The sequence below is a fragment of the Macrobrachium nipponense genome, chromosome 9 (genome assembly GCF_015104395.2).
Source record: "Macrobrachium nipponense isolate FS-2020 chromosome 9, ASM1510439v2, whole genome shotgun sequence".
NCBI classification, from domain to species: domain Eukaryota; kingdom Metazoa; phylum Arthropoda; class Malacostraca; order Decapoda; family Palaemonidae; genus Macrobrachium; species Macrobrachium nipponense.
The window spans coordinates 91,677,079-91,683,935 of record NC_061110.1 but is presented as its reverse complement, the minus strand read 5'-3'; the positions used below and the strand labels follow the sequence as shown (position 1 = coordinate 91,683,935).

The following is a 6,857-nucleotide window of genomic DNA, read 5'->3' as shown; positions in this document are numbered from 1 at the left end:
TTACTACGTAATACTTAGTTCACTTTGGTTTTATGTACAGCGCTCCAGAGAGACGATTCCCTCTCTGGCGGGCCATTGTACGTTTTCAAAATAAGGCACTTCTTATAATTTCTAATTGTCTTTTAGTGTTTCATCGTCATTACCATAGCTCCTGCAGAATGTCGTAAGTTCTAATTAAAAATTGCTTTCACTTCAGGCCATATTTTCTTGTATAGTCTTGGTGCACATTGTACAAATGCTCTCTCGCCTGACTTACAATTTGTTCTAGGTTTAAATAGCCTATATGCTTCACTTGCATGTCTGATTACAATATTTATTTCAGGTCTAAAGAAGCTTAAGCAGTTTCTCAGGTATGCTGGTTCACCATATATTAGTGCTTCAAAGACTGTACGAAGTATTTTATATTCTATTCTCGCTTTTCTACGAGCCAGTGTAGCTCAGTTAGTGATGGGGTTATTTTATAACGAGACCGTAGTCCTTTTATTAATCTGGTGGCTTTATTTTATATTCCTTGCAATTTTCTTAGTAGGTAGTTGGGGACACCGTAGTATGTAACATTGCACTAGTCAAGCCTCGAAAGTAGTATTTGAATTCAATCTCTGTTTTCAGAGTATCTTCGTTTAGGTATTTTCTAATAAATGCAATGTTTCTAATGTGATAGTTTTTTTTTTTTTTACAATATGTAATATATGATTCTTCATTGAGAATTTATTATCAATAAACTCTCCCAGCAATTTTTCATAGATCACATTACAGATGCTCATTTAACGACCGTTTTCAAATTAATCCTGAAGTGGTTCTGTATTGCAACAGATATTTGTAATCAGCTGATATTGCACGAGTTAGCTGATTTTAACCAACTGTAAAATGAAGAGCTTTGGACTGCTCACTGAAAACTTCTGATTATGACGTGGATCACATATCAAATGAGCGAAAGTAGGATGTTATCAGCTAGAGAATGCAGCCCAATGACCAATAAAAACCAGATTTATGTAAAAGACTCCTGACAACGAGCTCCCACAGAAAGCACGAATATACCTATGATAAAGATGATAACATTTAAACAGAAATGTTAGTCTCAGCCCCGTGATAACATATGACGGTTTTATGCGTTAAATTAAAGGTAAAATAATTAAATATTTTAAACAGTACCTTGAAAAAGATGCTTGATTATTATCGTTGTTGTTTATGTAAATTCTCTTCAATAAATAATACTACTCAGCCTAGCGTTCATAAGCAAGTTGTCACAAATATATACGTAGTATATATATACTCATCCGAATCCATGCCAAGATCGAACTGGCTACTGGCTTCGTCTCGCTCCATAACGCAACCTTGAGGAAAAGCGACTACACCCATCAATAATTCGGTAATATTTTACCCCTCAAAAAGTGTTGGCGGGGGCGGGGGGGGGGGGGGGGGGCGGGCAACTCTGGGGCAAAGATAATTGTTGGGTGGGCATCATAGGAAAGGTAACTGTAAAAATGATTACAATTTTGGAAACATTTTGAAACTCATGGAGGAATGAATTTGACTAAAGGTAAAGGTTCATATAGAATTTTGTTCGATTCCTAAGCAAAACAACTGTAAAGCATCCATCTGATATTTTACCTGACTTGCATGATATGAAAATTTGAACCAAATAAAGATAGTAACTATATGAAATGAATAGATATACATGGGGCATGTCATGATAATTCTGAAAAGGTTCAGTTTGACATTCAAAACTATATACGATCCCAACCAATATGCAAATTATTAAAGAATGTTAAGTTTGTGTAATACACATTTGCACAACTTAATGAAAAGAACAGAAAGATGTGGACCATGCCATGACCATTCTGAAAATGCTGGTTTGACATTCAAAACTATATACAATCCCAAACAATATGCAATTATTAAAGAATGGCAAGTTTGCATAATGTACATTTGAACAAAGTAAGGGAAGGTATTAATTAATGAAATGAACAGACAGATATGAGGCTTATCATGAAAATTCTCAAAATGTTGTTTTGACATTCAAAACTATATACAATTTATAACAATATGCAATTATTAAAGAATGTTAAGTTTTTATAACACACATTTGAACACAAAACAGATATGGAGCATGTCGGGAAAATTCTCAAAATGTTTAGTGCAGTTTGATTCTACGATTGTCATGTCGGCTGTCAAACTCATCTACAAAACTATCTAAGTCAATACTCTCAGCCTGTTTACTTTCAACTGATAATAATGCAGTGTTACTTAGTCTCTCACTAGTCAATGAATTTCTAAGAAATGTTTTTACTATTTTAATTTTGGAAAAACTTCTTTCACAAGAAGCACTAGTTCAAGTGTTACAGCTATCAATAGTAACCTGTATAAGCAATCAAAGGCAGATTTATATGGATGAATAAATGACAAGATTCCACCAATGATGTAGGTGGCTGATGTTCTTTCTGGAGCAATTCCTTAACTAAAGATAGCTCGTGTTTTAAATCACTTTGATTAACTGAATATGATAAAGCAAATGACTTCAAGTCATCCTCATGTCAGAACGTCTGTCCTGCAGGACAGAGAGCTGAAATGCCCACAGAAGATCACACATGAATCTTGGAAAAACAACGATCTAATTCACTATTTAAACAGTCTAGTACTTCATACAAGATTGTGACGTGTTGTGCATGAATTGGCTCCACAACTCTCTGGCCAGTTGTTTCCAACATAATAAAATACGGAGTTGTCGAGGTTTTCTTGAACGTTTTCTTGTCACTGTTGGTGAAATGTCACATGTTTTACAGAGTTCGTCAACCCTATTAGAGTAATTCTCAATTAAGTTGGAGTTTCTTACATTAGCTAAATCTTCACGAAGACAAGAAATAAGTTCAGCTGCTTTTCCAAGGTCTGTCTGTTTGTCCTACAGCTGCTGAGATACTTTATTTATTTTTCCCAGAGTTTCAGAGAAAAACTGCAATAAACAAACAAATTCTGCATCCCTCTGAGCAAGCAAACCTCTAGCAGATACAGCTCGAGCTCCAGTATCATCTGCAGAAGTCTCCTTCAAAAGTCTTATAATACATTCCAGACGTAATCCAGCGAGTATCGCTGAGATGTTGAAGTTCTCGAATTTGTTTTTCAGGAAACATTTCACTCTGTATAGAAAGGAACTTCTCAAGAACCACTGCATTACTAGCAAAGATATAGACTTCTTCAAGAAGACTAAAAAATTCAGATGCTTGTGGTACATTCTTTGCAACACTTGTCAAAACCAAATTGAGCTTATGACTATAACAATGAACATTTAAGCAAAAAGTGCTTTCTCTTTTATACGTTTCTGAACGCCACTAATTCCTCCACTCATGACTGATGCTCCGTCAAATCCCAGGCCAACAAGAGATCTAAGCCTAATTTTTCTAGAGTTTTCAGTATTATGTCTGTGATATATGCAGCATCCAATGAAGACATGGGAGTGAATGAAATAAAACATTCCTGAATACAGTGGGAGATTTCATCATAAAATCGTACTACTATTATAGTGCTAATTGCGCAGTTTTGCTCACATCCTTAGCTTCATCGGCTTGAACAGAAAAGTAATGGCAGGATTTTATGTTTTCAGCTATTTATTCCCTCACAATTGATGCAAATGTATCAATCATCTCATTTTGTAAGGCAGAACTGGCGTACTTCTCATTTTTTAGACCACTTTTGACACGTTCAGCTGTAACAGGATCATGTTTGGCAATGAATCTAAGAAGTTTACGGATATTTCCTGGATTTTGCTCATCGTCACCTTCTCTGTGGCCTCTTTGTGCTATATTTTGTGTTAGTGTCGGGAGTTTAATCTCGCCAAGAGTTTTTATGTAATGACGATTTTCACGGCCATTCTTCTGATAGCCCTCACTTATACCCTGTTTAATGGATATTTTATCAGTTGTATTGTGTTGATGGTCAATCCACAGAGTATAGAGGATATGTGGATATGTGAGTTCAGGTGCTCTGCAATGGCCCAATCTTTCCTTGTACCTTTTTCCATCCTCTAAAGCTACTCTTTACAAATGCAACGTCTACATTGCCAGAAGGTGATGCAAAGTGCCTACAAGCAAAACATAACATTGCATCACGTTCTTGAGAGTACTCAGCCCAATTTTGCGTGACTAGTTAGTGGCTATTGTTATATTCAATAATGAATAATTTTATATATATTATTTCATTAAAAAAAAAGGGGGGGGGGGGCTTGGCAAACCAGGGGCATGGCCACTGCATAGACAACCAAAAAGACAACACAGACGTACAGAAAGGTTGAACACAAAACCTCATTTACACTTCTTCATTAGCGAAAGTGACAAATGGAATGCACACTTCTACAACCAATACAGGAGAAAAACATAGTTACGTGATCAAGTAAACACATAGACCTAACGCAGACACAGCACTCAGCTAGCTTGAGTGGATCCTGAGCAAGGTTCTTATTTGTGGGTGAACAAAACTAGTTGCTCCAGGAGGCGGGGTGGGGGGACATTAAAAAAAAAAAAATGAAGACAAAACGAAGCGCAGTATATGAGTGCGTAAAACTGACTAATATTAAGAGTAATAGCAAAGGTCTCTGCATGTAACTCTGTCTCAGTATTAATGATATATAGTCTGTCAATTACACACAAAAGAAATATGATACGCCAATTACAAGCAAACAAAGCGTTGAATGCTCAGGACTGTACACACGATGTTGAATAATGGAGTACTGCGACTTCCTTTTCTTCGGTGGGCGGTTACGTGACTGGTGATTGATGTTGAGAGCTCACTGTTTACCATGGGGATTCAGTCAGACGCATTAATATAGCGCAAACACATTATCTTTAATGAGTTTATGGGTTACATTCTGCCGACACTGGAGGTATGTATTCCTCAGTCTAGGAAAGAATGACGTTCGTAACAGTCAAAGGCGCGTTCATAAGCGGTTCTGATGGAGCAGAGAGCAGCATTTCCGTTAAACGGTTGCGTTCAAGTGACGAGTTCCTGCAGCGTGATTCAAATCCAGGTCTTGCTGGGTCTCTCAGAAGAAAGCTCCCTTGGTGGCAAAAACTCATCACGAATGCGGATTACTCTCCCCTTGATAGGAATCGACCAGTCATACTGAAACTCCTCGACATTCTTGGAATACAGCTGTTATGCAAGTATTCGCGCGGTGATTATGAAGTAGTTTACTGGAGATTTGCTCCGATGATGCTGTCATTGCTTTGCCTCGTGTCTCTTATGGTTTATTATTTTGTTGCCTCATGGGGCTTGAAATTTGAACAGTGGAGTTTAGTACTATCTTATATTGCTGCTCTTTCATACTGCATTTTCGTTATCTGCTTAGGATTTGTGATGAGAAACAAATACTGCACACTCTTGACGTCACTGTCCTTTTCAAACAATCGACAGTGGTTGGGCGGGAATCTATCATATCCTTAGCGTTCTCTTACTCTTTATGGACTGATGATCATCTTATTAAACGGTCTAGTTGATGGTCAGTATCAACATATAACGATATACTGGGATAGTGTCGCATCCGGTATCTGTAACCCCTTCTTTCCAGCGCTACTCGACCTTCAGTTGTTTTGGATTCTTGAGGCTGTAAGCAACGAACACGATCACGTATTCTCCGTGATTATCAGACTCATAGAGGCTCGAGAAACGTGCCTGGGTGACCCTTTGCTCCTCCCAGAGGTAAGTAACCAAGATTTCGGAGTCTTTACATATATTTTTTAACATAATTTGTCCCTCGAGGCAATGCCTTGCTTCAAGGTATGAGGGCAGTTCAGTATAAAAACGTCTCAGCTTAAGATTCAATCGTAACCTTTATGTTTGATTTATACAGAGTATGTTTACCATATATATATATATATATATATATATATATATATATATATATATATATTCATACAGTGGTACCTCGATACGAAATTAATCATGAGCTTTTCGTATCTTGGACCGCATTTTACATGTAAAATGGCTAATCCGTTCCAAGCCCTCCAAAAACACCCCAGTAAATTTCATAATAAAGCTAAATTGACCTATAAACAATGAAATACTACAACAATTTGGACCATTCAATACCTAACTTAATATGTACTGCTAATATACCTGTAAATAAAGTGTATTAGTGTATATGGTATACAAGAAATACTGTACGTATATACGTATGCATGTAGTAAAATGTGGAAGCTTACCTTTCGAGTGAGGCTATCTCCAAAAGTGGTGACAGAGGAGGAGGACAAACGGCAGATACGTACATACACTTAACTTTACGAAACGCATAAAAAAATGAAAGGAAAACATAAACTAAACTTTACGAAACACATAAACAAAACTGTAACACTTAACTTTACAAAAAACTTAAAATTAAATTTTTTTTTGTCTTTTTTGAATTTTACATTTTTTTTTACTTTTTTATACTTTACTTTTTTTTTCTTTTTTCACAAAATTTCAACTTCTTCACCACTTTCAACTTTCTGTTTTTTAGTATCACTTGGTTCTTCCTTTTTGCTTACTACTCCTACTAAAGGCCTCTTTAAAAAATAACTATCCAAGGAAGATTGCTTCTGCCTACTTTTGACAATGTTCCTGAAACGACTCAGGCAAACGTCATCAAACTGTGCAAGCATACGACCTGTGTAAGCCTTTTCGGGGTGTCTCTTTTCTACGAATGATTGCACCTTATGAAAAGCAGCTAGAGCATCCTTAATTTCTGCTGTTGTCATAGAGTCGTTGTCCTCCTCCTCGCCGCTGCTAGAGAACTCCTCTTGAACGACGTTATGTTGCATGGCCGCCAACTCCTTCAGGTCATTCGTTATAAGCTCCTCGAGAAGGTCATTGATGTCGTCCTCATCGATGAC

General features: G+C 36.9%; 1 long non-coding RNA gene across 1 annotated transcript in view; it reads right to left on the bottom strand.

The window, feature by feature from the left end:
- The window catches only part of LOC135218338 (uncharacterized), a 106,487-nt gene that overhangs the window by 38,900 nt on the left and 60,730 nt on the right, over nucleotides 1–6,857 (bottom strand). The gene's annotated exons all lie outside the window — the stretch shown is intronic.